This window comes from Carya illinoinensis, chromosome 9, assembly GCF_018687715.1.
Source record: "Carya illinoinensis cultivar Pawnee chromosome 9, C.illinoinensisPawnee_v1, whole genome shotgun sequence".
NCBI classification, from domain to species: Eukaryota; Viridiplantae; Streptophyta; class Magnoliopsida; order Fagales; family Juglandaceae; genus Carya; species Carya illinoinensis.
Window position 1 is genome coordinate 18,088,058 of NC_056760.1, and position 14,234 is coordinate 18,102,291.

Consider the following 14,234-nt stretch of genomic DNA (forward strand, 5'->3'; position numbering starts at 1 on the left):
TTGGACATAAAGCCTATGTCCAAGAGTTGTTTGGGGCCAAAACCCACTATGTTAAATGTTTGTACAACCTTTTATGTCCTCACGTATTTCTCAATACAAAAGAAGAATTTAGAGCCACTAAATAGAAGAGATAATTCTCACTCTGATCCCAAGCAACTACTAACTTCCTTTGGCTCTTGGGTCACCTCTTCCTCAGTGCGAGGCTTTTTTCCCTTCACCTCCACTGGCATGTTAGAAGGCCTCTTTTGGTCATGGGAGGCAAATGACTAATTTAGGAAGTGACAATCACTAACATGCGATCGGTCCAGCATCACCAAGAACCAATCAATATTGACTCTAGTCAAAGGAGCATCAGTTAAAACTTCTTCCTAATAGGGGTGTAAAAAAAAGGGTGAACAGGTAAATCGGATTGGACTAAACCAGTGGAATCGGTCCGATCCCGAGCTTGGTTCAGTCCAGTATCGATTTTATTTTTCTAAAAACTTATCAAAATCGTTCTGGTTCTGATTTTTCTTTTTCTAAATCGGACCGAATCGGTTTATATATATATTTTTAATTTTTTTCTATTGTATATAATTTTTATATATAATATATAATTATATATAAAATAGTTTTGTATTATATGATAAATTATTAATTAATATAATATTAAACCATTTTTCATTAAATTTGAGCCATGAAATGTACGTTATTTCCAGTATATATATATATATATATATATATATATGGGAAGAACAAGTCATAAATTAGCACACAAAATAATTGTAAAAATAATTTATGTCATTAATTTACATATATAAATATATATAATGGAGAAATAATAATGAATGATCTTATTGCTTCCAAAATAGATATTGGTCTGGGATAATGAAAATTAGTGTATTTTCTTCCTCATGACTTACAAGTAGTCACCCACTCAAGACTTACTAGCAATTCCACAACCACAAAAGTGAAAGTTTTTTTGACTACTTCTACCAATTAGGAAAAACAGTACACTACATAAATTAACTAAAATCAAACCAAGTAATTAATGATGAAATCGTGTGTATATATCCAATTTTCCACACGTTCCACCAAAATTCAAGTGCCACTGCCAAATTATCAAACCCGTCCATCGAGAATTACCATAATGTTCTTGTAAATTTTTTTTAATTATTTTTTTTTTTTTTTTTTTTGCTATTTTATTTATATGGTCAATTACCATGCAAACCGATTTTTTTATGCCAAATAATTAATAATGCTGAACAAGCAACTTTGATCCATGTTCATCATGGGTAGTTGGGTTCTACTATTGTTCAAGTAATCTTACCTTTTACAATAAAAGGAGACCAGCATAACAACCCTCTCAATAGGAGGTCTTCCCCGCTACAAAATATGTGCTTTAAGTCATAACTACTGCTGCTGCTCTAAAGGTAAACCGGTCACCGCAGCATTTTCGAAATATCCACTAGTCTAAAGTCCATTTACATAGTCCAAAATTCAGGTTATACTATCATAAATGGTTTTTACTTATATGTAGACTGGAACTTCTAACTTCAAATTCATAAAATATCAACTTGGATCAACTAGACTATCACTGATGGTAATATATATATATATATATATATAAATATTTAGGTTAATATGAAAATTAATATTTTTTATTCCTATGAACCGTGGAAATTAAGTTATTCAGAAAAACCTTTTAAATTTGGTGTGGAAAAGACCCGACCGTATGTGACACTTTATTATCTGGGAAATTTACTTTTCACTCCTTTTTTTCCTCCTCTTTTTGTTTTATTATGCTTTCTTTTCTGTTTAACCACCCGCTCTCCTACTTCATTTCAGTTAGTCCACAATATACATACATATATATATATATATATATATTTGTTAATGTAAAGTTAGATCAAGTTGCATGTAATTGGAAACGTTGACTTCACCTGTAATAATCAAATGATTATTTGCTACTTTTAGACTTATTTATAAGTTGTTCCAAGAATTGCAAAATAGGGTCCCTCTTTATCTTTTCAAATTAATGTATATTTCCAAAGTGACACATACGTTTAACATTTAATTATTGAAAAATTATACTCATCATCCTTAATTACATTATATATAAATTTTTTTTCTCTTATCAAATATGTGGTATATGGATGATGAGTTAAACAAATCAATTAGTTTAGAAATAATAACAAATAAAAAAAATAAAAATAAGTGTAGTGCTTGATGTGTGTTATGCAATGTGTGAAAATAATGAATAGCAAAACTCTTGATTATTAGCATAGTTCAATCCAAAAAACACACCCTTGATATTACCTATTTGACAAAATTTACTTTGCAATAAATAGTGTTTAAAATTAAATTATCTTGCAAAACTAAATTTTGCCATGTAGACAATACGGAGGTGTCTACATTATCGGTTTGCAAGTATAAGTACTTATGCATAAAAATATACATAATGTAAATCCGTTGATCTTAGGCTAACAATATTATATATATTTGTAATTAAATATACTCTCATCGTTTGGTTTTAGCAATCTTATGAATCTTATTGTAGATGTTTAATTGTCTGGTTTCAAGTGCCATTTCCAAAGTCTAAGCATAAGTACAGTAGTTGACAATGAAGAAAATCCTCTCTCTTGCAGAGCTTCTCTCTCAAGATGAGTCTCTCCATCTCAGTAAGCGATCGAGCTAGGCTCCTCCTAGCAGTTCTATTCATTAGTTTCCAAAAGTCAACCTCAAAAACCCACCTCAAAAGCCCCTCCTTTTTGAGGAATCCAACCAACAATCTGCAGCTACCAAACCTGAAAACCTTCCGGTAAACAACTCCACCAATCTGACTTCCACGCCCTACAAATCCACCAATAGTTTCTGTGATATCATGTATTTATATGTATTTTTGATAAAATATTATTTAAATTATTATATTGATGACTCACTTGTTTTAAATTTAACGTTAAATTTATTTTATAATTTTTAAGTTGTAAAATTTATTTTAATATTTTTTTTTAATATAATTAATTTCTGTTCATTATTTAGATTTCTCTTTGTTCTAAATTATTTTATTGTTTTATTGTTGAGTTTTATTATCTTATTTTATTTAGTCACTGCATTTAAGTTATTTTATTTGAATCGTCATTTTGAAATTCTTTTTCGTTAGATTAGTTTTGAGACCTCGAGTTGAAAAGACTGGATCTCATTTTCTTTCACTTTCTTTTTCTTTTTCCACGTTTTCTCTCTTCCTTCCTTTTTTTCTTCTTTCTTTTCCCTTCCTTTTCTTCTTCTCCCCTGTTTTTCCCTTTGCGCGACCAGCCCCCTCTCATTTTCTCTTCGTGCATTTCTCTCCCGCCAGCCTAGCGAACGTGCGCCGCCGGTCATCACCGCCCACCCCACCGTCCTCACCTCACGCCAACGACCACCACCCCACCAAAATCAGCCTCCATCTCTCTGCCACTCTCTCTCTCTCTCTCTCTCTCTCTCTCTCTCTCTCTCTCTCTCTCTCTCTCTCTCTCTCTCTCTCTCTCTCTCTCTCTCTCTCTCTCTCTCTCTCTCTCTCTCTCTCTCTCTCTCTCTCTCTGCAGCACCCAAAACCCACAGGTTTCCCCTCCCTACGTTGTCATTTGTGGCGTTGGGATGTCGCCACCGCCACCAACCATCTCCTCCCTCACCGGAAACCTCCCCCACCCTAGTCTCCATCCCCATGGTCCCTCTCTCTCTCCCTGCGGCGTTGGAAACCCACTTGGGTTTTTCGCCGTTACGCTGCCATGCGCCACTCACCGGTGTCACCACCCCACTTCCTCTCTTGCCGACCATCTTCCACAACCAAACCCAGCCCTAGAGCGGTTTACTTTTATAATATCAAGGTTCGAAGGAAACAACATGGTTTGGATGATCTCTTGGAGAGTAAGAACTAAAGTCATAACTGGGGAGGGAACGACTTTAAATCACTTAGGATGTTTTAGGTCATAGGTTCCAAGGAATTTATAAACTGGTATGTGGAATAGAAGGTTGTAAGTTTAACGAATTTTAAGGATAGATTTATACGAATATCATCTAAGGTTTGAGGCCCTATAGATTTTATAGAACAAGTTTATGGAATTTAAGGTGATAGGTTCGATAAAAATTTGAAGGATTACTTAAATTAGAAGTTTTAGATCTTGCCGACTTTAATGGGTGATTCGATAACATTTGGGGCTTTAGAATTTACAAGCTTTATAAAGCAATTGTCTTTAGATCTGCGTTCATAAGTCTCGAGGATTTCGAAAAATGATTTATTATCCATTAATGTTTTAGATTTTGAAAGCTTTAGGAGTCTATTGTTTTATTATTGGGTATAAGTTCATCGATCTTACAAATTCCAGAAGGTGATTCTTATTTAATTAAGGTTCTAGAATTACAAACTTGAATGACTGATTTATAGTAAGATTTGAGTTTTAGTTTCGTAGACTTGGTAAGCTAGCCTGATCTACTCTGGAGGTTGATTAGTTTGTAACCATTAAAATAGGGATGATCAGAGTTGAGTTATTGATATGGAAATTTTTCAGGAGTGCATTTCTTTGAGAATCGAAGGTAATGATCTAGTTTGTGTATTTCTCTTAGGATTGAACATATCGATGTAGTTCAGAAAATGATTATAGTTAACTCGAGATTGTAGTAGCAGATTTTAGGAAATAATTTTTATCAATTCGAAAGTTATAGGTCCATTAGGGTATTGGAAATAGTAGACTATGTGTTGGTATTGAATATGATTGAATTTGAGGCTATATGTTCTGCAGACTTTTGGGAAAGGATTCTTAGAAGGTTTAAGGTCATTCTCGGTACAAAACCTTAATTAACAACTATTTGCTGATTTTAAGGATATAAGTTAAACAGATTCAGGAATAATTCTTGTTAATTTGAGGATATAGGTCTAGATGATGGAAATGGTAGCGATGGATCACTTGCATGTTTGGAGGATTATTTGTTTTAGCTAAGGGTGCATGAGATCGATTCGTAGTGGTAGTGAGTGTGTATGGATTTGGAGAGTACAGGTCATTGTTCCATTTTTGACTTGGAAGAAGTGGTTTTGGAAAGTGTTGAAGAAGAGTTGATACGGTAGTATTAAATTCATGAGATCTTGGCCTTGAGTTTTTGGTGAGTTGATTGGAGTGTACAGTTGAAGCGGGTTACCCAATAGAATGATGGTTGGCAATAATTGTTGTGGTTATCTTCAGGAATTAATTATGACTTGAGGTCACATAGGAATTTAAATTTTGAGGCTATACTTTCCTCTAGAGATTGAGTGTCCAGTTGGGAGAAATTATGAACATTGTTATTTAATTTGAAAAGAGATTGTCGGGTCGGCATGTGTGGTGTATGATAAAATCTTGGAAGTTGAAGTTTAGGCATCAACGGTGGTTAACATAATCAGATATGTGAGGTAATAAAACATTAGGACCCAAGAGTGTTGTGCAACAATTTTTGATGGATTGGAGATTTGAATAGTATGGCCTACTTTGAGATTTAATTGTTATGTGCTATTGAAAGAACTAGTGATGCCAATACTAGCTTATGGGAGTAGAAGTAGGTGGGCGAGTTACCAAGAAGATTTCAATAATGTTTTGGTGAATTCAATGGTGGTTCTTATTGAGTTTAGTCATTGTCAGATTAGATAATATTTAGAATTTAGGTGTAGGACTTTGAAGTATAGGTTGTCAGGTAGAAGTTTATACACACTATTGTTGGTTGGTCGGAATGGATTCAAGCCTTTTAGGGTATGCTCCTTATCATAGATGTGACAGGTGTATTTTGAGATGATGATACTTGTTTTCAATTTGGGATGCTGAGATTAATTGGTAATGGTTGTTTGTCAATGATCATGGATGTATTTTATGAAATATTAATTTTGATTAAGGCAGCGAGAGTCATTTGAGGAAGATGAGTGATAATTCATAGTTTTGGGAGATAGGATTTTCTACCAAAATGTGTTTTCTAGTTAGTAGGTGTTGAGCTAGCTTATACCTGATGGTGTTAATTTATGAGGACGTGGTATTTTTGCATTCTGGCAAGTTATCAGAGTACGCACGAAAGTGTGATTTATGACGATAATTAGGTGTTCAAATTTTGTACTGATTTTGAGAAATTAGTGGTGACTCAAAATTTTGAGAAGCTTGTAATTGGAAAATAATCTTTTGGTTGTACTAATTATACTTATTGATGGTTAACTTTGGAAGTGGCTAATAGGTTACCAACTTGTAGAATACAATGAAAGTCTGGAAGTTTTAGCATAGCACTCAATTGAGGTTAGCATAGTTTGTTGTATGAAAATAATAATCATTGGAATTTACTGGGTGTTGTCTGTGGTCATCCACCGCTCTGGGACGTCGCCACCACCACCAACCATCTCCTCCCTCACTGGCGACCTCTCTCACCCTAGTCTCCATCCCCATGGTCCCTCTCTCTTTATCCACGGCATTGGAAACCATTTCACTGTTGCGCCGCCATACGCCAATCCCTGGCGTCACCGCCCAATCCATCGGATTCCTCTCTCGCCTGTCACCTTCCACAACCACACCCAACCCCTAATAGCAACTCTTTCCCCTCCATCGAGCACCCAACCAAAATGGGCTTTCCTTCCTCTCATGGCTAGATGCACCACCATGCCGCCATCCACAGCTCCAAACTGCCACCACCTACCTCCCAGCACCTCCCTTAGTCCCTCCATGCCCCTCCATAGCCAGCCAAGCTCTTCTTTCAAAATTCCCTGTTGTGAGACCCACGACCACTCCTTGTAAAACACTGCTCCGCCACCTTCGACATCACTCATGATCTTATACGCCACTGATCCTTTAGAGTTTTGCCATTGTAGCACTGTAAGTATTTTCTAAAGAACTTTTGAGATTTAAATATATTTTACTTTTTTAACAATATTTTGTGATTTTGTTGGTTGTGCCAGACTAAATCCGAAGAGTTTGGGGGTCGATTGGATTGGAGGACAGAGTTGTCTATGCATTTAGTTGATTTTGGAATTTGTTGGTTGTTGGATATTTGTGTCCTGTCATACATGGCATAAGTGCACGCATGTTAATGTTTGTAAAGGAAAAGTGGGTTTTCGCATAATTGCATGCATGTTCATGTGTTGGAAATGAAAACTGAATTTTCATATGTAAATAGATTTTCGGGTGCGTGTGTATCACGACCTCAAGGCAAGATGGGGTATTATCTCAGTGGAGCTCCTCTGATCACTCAGGAGATGAATATACTGAGTGACGTCTCCTGGGTTGTCATTGGACGACAAAAAGATCGGACGGGTTGGTAATGCTCTCGTGCCGACTCCGTGGCCCTTCTTCTGGCGGGGATTAGAGGATGCTTGGCCACCAACGCACTAAGCGCAGAACTGGGCATCGCTCGTTAAGAAGTCACATACGTGGTCGTTACCTGTTGTGTGGCGAAGAGAGCTAGGGTATGCGGATGATCCTTAAGGGAGATCATGTTGCATATGGTAAAATGGATAATAGGCTATTTTCTGAAAAAATGACGAGATTTGATTAAAAGATATGTGGACGATTTTTTGGAAAAATGGTGCTTTTATAATGGGCAATTTTCTGAGAAAATGACGAGATTTGGTTAAAGGATATATAGACCATTTTCTGGAAAAATTGTGGAATTTATGTTGGGCCATTTTTTAGGAAAATGATGGATGTTTTAATGGATTAGATTTTTAGGCCAAATGAGATTTTGATGTGTATTGGAAAATAATCATTTTCTGGGAAAATAAGGTTTGGGATTTCATGCATATTTCATCATGTGCATACATATTATTGTTGCATGAAGGTATTTTTATCTTGTGGGTTGTTTGGATTATTACTTACTTGCGGTACCATTTCTTGGTAGAGTAGATTTTGATGCAGAGCCTGAGGATGCGGCTCCTTCAGAGGAGTGATCGAGGATCACTTTCTCATGAGATGGGATTTATGTCCTACTGTTGGTTGTTGTATTTTGGTTTATTTACGTTTTTACCTGAGAATTGTATTACTTTTGAAACACTTGCATTTAAGTAAATTTGTATTTAAACAAATTCTGGTACTTAGTTGACCGACTTAACCTATCCCCTACATCTTTTGTCTTACACGTGTTACATGTGCACACACTTAACACAAGTCGTTGGGGGTGTGTGACCCATGTTGTCATCATCCCGACGCCTCAATTTTCACGTGTCCATAAGTGGGAGTTGGGGGCGTCACAGCTTCCCTCACCCCCACAAACCCACTAACAGTCTCCCATACCCCCACCAAGAGCCAGTCAAAATGTCTATAAACCAAGAAGATATCAACAACCTTATCACCCAAGCAAGGTCGTTATCATGGGATGATATGCACTTGGAGCCAGAGACCAACACAACAAAACACTACTCAAATTTGATCATGATAGGAAAATTGCCATTTTCCAAGCCCCTCAACAAAAGCACATTCCATGTCACCATCAAAGTAGTGTGGAGTTTCGTTTTGGGACTAATGATTGAAGACATAGAAACAAAAATGTTTCTCGTCACATTTCCCTCGCAGCAAGATAAGGACAGGGTGCTATCAAACATGCCATGGAACTTTAAGGGTTTCCACATGGTATTGAAAAATTGGCCTCCAGGATTAAGCATTCAAGATGTATGTCTTAAGACCTCAATTTTTTGGGTACAAGTCCATGGTCTCCCTCTGGAGATGCTCACAAATCAAAATGTTGAAGGAATAGGCAATGTTCTCATAACTTTAATGGAAGTTGACAAAGCGTCAATATTTGGTGTAGCATTGAGAAGGTATCTGTGAATAAGGGTGGAGATCAATATTGAAAATTCTCTACCAGAAGGCTTTGATCTCAATAGGCCAAGTCGAATATCAAATTTTTTTACTAAAGGATGAAAGACTATCAGACTTTTGCTATGAATGTGGAAGGTTAGGTCATGTTGTCTAGGCATGTCCCTTGTACGCTTTAATGCTAGAAAACTCAAGGTTTGGACCATGGATGCGTGCTGAGGATTCAAATTACAAATGCAACCCCAGACAACTCCAAGAGGTAAGTCTCCCTGTCGAAGCAAGGGCCCCTATTATGATGCAACAACCAGTAGAAGCTTTAAGAGAATTGGAACAAAATGCAGGATATTTTCGGGAAGGCCAAGATGCAGAAGACAAAAGAAGGCAGAGGCCTATTGGGGAGTTGGAAAGTCATAAACTGAAGTCCATTCTCAACGTAGATAGTGCTTCCTCCAATCCGTATAAGAAAACCAATTCAAAACAATTCCCATGCAAGGGTAACCACCGAGAAATCTTTTTTCACCAAATGAAAAGTGAAGATGTTTGTTTTATTCCAAGCTCGAGAATAGTGGCAACACAATTAACATCTTCGCAGGTTTATCTAATGTTGATCTCAGGAGTGGTGAAACTAATAGCACAGCAATAATGGTAGCCGAAAATAGTTCAAAAGCCAGTGAAGGAGACAAGGAACAGTGGACCAAAACAGGATTTGCAAATCCATTAATTCCTACCAACCCAACCATTACTCCACTTGACAACACACACTTCTTGAGCCCTTCCCCAGCATTGATCCATGAAGTAATTGGCCCTCAGGAGCACTGCAAACAAAAGTGCGATTAGGACTTTAACTCTACTTTCAAGCCGAAATTTACATTCCTGAGGGGCCAACATACTCTGCTAAAGTCAAACAAGCGCGAGTCCAATACAAATTTCCTTCAAAAGCCAAATAGTCAACACATCTCTAACCAGATTCTACAAAACTTTGAATTTCTGAATGGGCCTATATTCGGAATCTAGCCAATCAAAACCCAACAGACCATGAGTGCCACCCATGACACTCAGAAGCCCAACCTGCTTGACACCACTAGCACTCGAAGCCAACCAATTGTCCCCCTTAGTACTCAAAGTCTAAACTCCCAAACTGGGCCCACCAAAACTCAACAAATCATCAAAGCCTCCCATGAGACTCAGAGGTCCAACCCAATCCTCACCACTAGATCAACCCTTTTCTCTTTACCCCCAAACTCTGACCTGAAGCATTCCTTAGCAGAAGAAATCAAAACACTGAACCAAGACCTCAAGCAGATATATCCAACTCAAGACAGCAAAAAGGTAAACCTAAGTTCAATTTTCATCTCTCCCCCTACCTCAAACTCCACAATCGCCAACTTTGTTGACAACCACACCAACCTCATCAAACCCACCTCTCTCTCTCTGAAACCGCAACTGGCCCAAAAGCCCACCAAGAAATTTTTGAAAATTAATGCCCAAGCTAGTAAAAGAGGCCTAGAACGCTCAAATGAGGATATCCCTCCAAAATAGAGAGCTGCAGCATAGCATCTCATTGTGAAGTGCATTCAAAGTCAAGTGGATATAGGAGGCATTGAGGATGTGGGTGAGGCACTAATTTACTGGAAAAAGGAAAAATACTCCAAAAAGTGATCAAAGTCGAGAAGAAGGAGCAGAAACAGAAGGAAATCCATCCTGATCAAAACCTCACGACGGCTAGTAACGAACTCCTACTCACTCAGAAAGTAGTATTTGGCAACATAGTGGCTGAGGTGGCAGGCCCTATCTTGCCACCACCCAAGAAATGAGGCTATTAGCCTAGAATTGCATAGGCATTACCCTGCCTCATGCAATGCATAGCTTGAGGGCACAAATCAGGACACACCTCCTGATTTAATTTTCCTCTACAAAACTCTCATTTCTAATATTAATACTGCTGGTGTTGTGAATAGTCTAGGTTTTTTAATGTATTTGTAAATCCCTCCTCCAAGAAAATGGGGAGGTTTATTATGTATGTGGCATCATGGAGTTGATGTTGAACCGGTCTATGTTAATAGTAATGTCATGGCTTTGTTAGTGTACTTGGACCCTGTTCATATGCATTGGTTGCTTCTGTTAGTTTATTGTCTTGCACAAATGCATGAAAAACAAAATTTTTGGTCCTTAGTTAATAATATAGCAAACGCTTACTGAGGGCCCATACTAGGTTTAGGTAATTTCAATTCAGTAATTAGTCAACCAAAGAAATTTGGTGGTAGACCTTTTGCATCTTCCTCTACTCCCTCAGGCTAATTCATTTTATGAACCATTATGGATTAGGTGACTTAGGGTATGAAGGTTCTAAATTTATGTGGACTAATAAAAGATTTGGTAGAGGCCATATTAGAGAGAGATTAGACAAAGGCATTGCAAATCCTAATTGGACTCTCCTTTTCCCAAATACAAAAATTTTACATTTGCCCATTCACACCTCAAACCATGCCCCTCTTCTTTAGACACAAATGCCTCAAAAAAATATCTTCATTCTTTTAAATTTAAGGAGTTTTGGGCTTGGGATTTGAGCTGTTTCCAAGTCATTAAGAGTAACTGGGAGAGTAGTCACACTGAATCGCCCTTGTTCATTCTCTCTCAAAAGGCGTTACAACCAACATGATTTGAAGAATGATTGTCAGAATCAAGCTGCACATTGGCCCATAAGATTTTTTATATAAACTATTATTTTATATATACCTGCACATTATTATCATTTTTGTTCAGTGTATAATAATTTAATTTGAAAAAAAATTGAAATCCAACCTTTTTGCGATTAACGAATGATAATCACCCGTGTAATAAATATTAAATAATAATATTTCATATGATTTGAATTATAATATCGTTTACAACATCAAATAGACTTAAAAAATATTAAATGCACTTGTTATTCATCTTTATTTGATGCATTCTATTTAAAATAAATAAAAATAATAAATAAATAAAAAAAGCACATTAATCAACAAAGAGCACTGCATAATTAAAAATACTTTTTTAAAAGTTGAGGACTCAACAAGCTAGCTTTGGGATCAACAGATCGGTATGACTCTTGTTCTTGTCCATCCGATAGGCTCCATTCTTTGTTGCCGCTGAGGCTCCACACAAATCACACCCACCGCAACAAGGCTCAATTAGCATTAGAGAAACTACCTTTAGAGTCTATAACATGACCAACCAAAAATTAAAAATAAATAACTAAATAATCAAAATTGAATGAATAGATGTTTGTGTAAAAAACAAAAAATGAATGGGTACTGATAAAAAAAAGTCTTTTATTGAGAAAAGAAAAAGATGGATGGATGAACATAGTTAAATTGTTCAAAATAAAGCGTAATCCAACTATTTTGAAGTTTGGTAATCATCAATAAATCAAGGCAAGTAATATTTTGATCATATAACATTTGACATCTTACTTTAACAAATAGTTCTGGCAATTAAACAATAACAAAAGTTGTCAACCACATTAACTAGGTTGGATGGACCATCGAAAATCTTGCAATGGAACTAAATAAAAATACGAAAAAAAAAGTAATCATAGAAATAAAAAGTAGTTCAATCTCATAATTAAATTCACACCGTTAAATTAGATTTAAAAACACTAGAATGAGATTAAAACTCATCAAATCCTAGCTTTTTCCCTTATTTTCCTTCTTCATTCTCTCTCCCCCATTTCAAGTTGCCTCCCTCTCCCTCTCCCCGATTCCCCTACCCAACATAGCCTCCCCTTCCCTCGCACGCCACCACTGAGGGCCACCAGTTGCCGTCGTAGCATAGACGGCATCACCCCACGCCAAACCCCCACATTGGACCGCCTCTTTCTCTCCCTGCAACCAAGAAGAAACCGACATCATTTCTCTCCCCAATTTGTCCCTCAATGCAACCTATTTCCCAATGCTGACCACCTATGGCAAGCCCTTTCCCTCCCCTTGGATCTCTCTCCCTTTCGGATCTAAACAGATTTGTGTAACCATACCTAGTGCCGCCGCCCACATCTGATTGCAGCATCACCAAGAGCCACCGTGGTCCTCACAATCTAGCAACCCAGATCCACCATTGCTCCACCCCAGCCCAGCCTCCCTCTCGCATTCTCTGTCTCTCAACCTGCAGCCTCCACCAATAGATGACATAGAAAATGGACAAAAAATAAATAAACTTGAAGAAAGAAAATGAAGATACAAAGATCTATCACAACATTTAAATAAAAAACAAAAAATCCAAAATCAGGTTTAGGATCATCTTCAACAACAAGGAAAAAAAAACTCTATATTTCACAAAAAACCTAGACCATAGCGGCACCAAGTACGAAGATGCCTAGCTACTGCTTCTTCAAGAAGGATGGTGGCTAATGGAGAAAGAAAAGTAAGAGAAGATTGCCAATGGAGAAAGAGAGAGATGAGAGAGATGAGAGAAAGAAAATTGACTACTTTTATCAATATCCAACCACATGGGAAGAAAGAAAGGGTAAAACACAGATCATTTAGGGGCACAACCGTACTTACATTCATTAACACAAGGGTATAATTGGCTCAGAAAAATAAACTATTCATTTATTGCTCATTCTTCGATAAACACAATTCACTGACTCAAATAAATACACAAGACACAAATACCCACTAACTTTTGCATGGACAGCACACAATAAAATTGAAGAGTAAACATGCACAACACATGGAAGAACAATGAAAATACTATTTATTAATGTGGCAGCAGGATAGTTGTTTATTATAATAGATAGATAATGAGTAATGCTACATGCAGTCGTAGAATATACAAAAGCTGTGCAATCTCTTTAAAATTAAAAGAATGAGGTCTATTATTAAAAAATTAATTTTTTTCATATAAATCACATATTTATTCATTTTTTTAAATGATTATACAGCACTTACACTCTTATGACTGCAACTATTATTTCTCATATAAAATACATCCGAATAATAAGCGTATTAATGCTATCTGAAAAATTTACAAGAATTATGTTAAGTATTATTACTTCATGAGTTGAGACTCTAAAATTTACATAGGAAACAAGCTTCCATTTCTCAAATTCTGAGTATATTTTGCTAACATGCAAAAAGCACATGGGTTCCTTTGTGATCAGAACCTTCTCTCTCTCTCTCTCTCTCTCTCTCTCTCTCTCTCTCTCTCTCTCTCTCTCTCTCTCTCTCTCTCTCTCTCTCTCTCTCTCCAAACCACATCCACTTTCAAGTCCAACTCTCTCCTCCTCGAGCACTTCTTGTTCCGTCAGCTAAGGTTCTTCCATCTACAAACTCTGAGTCAAATGATTTGGTTTAAAGCTATGAGATCTAAGGGTTATGCTGCAATGATTTTGACATGCATATGTTCCAAAAGTAGTCATTCCTCTTTGTTTTGGATAATTACTAGGTTTAGTTTTGTAATGGGTTTTTGGGGTTTCGTTTGGGGTGCATA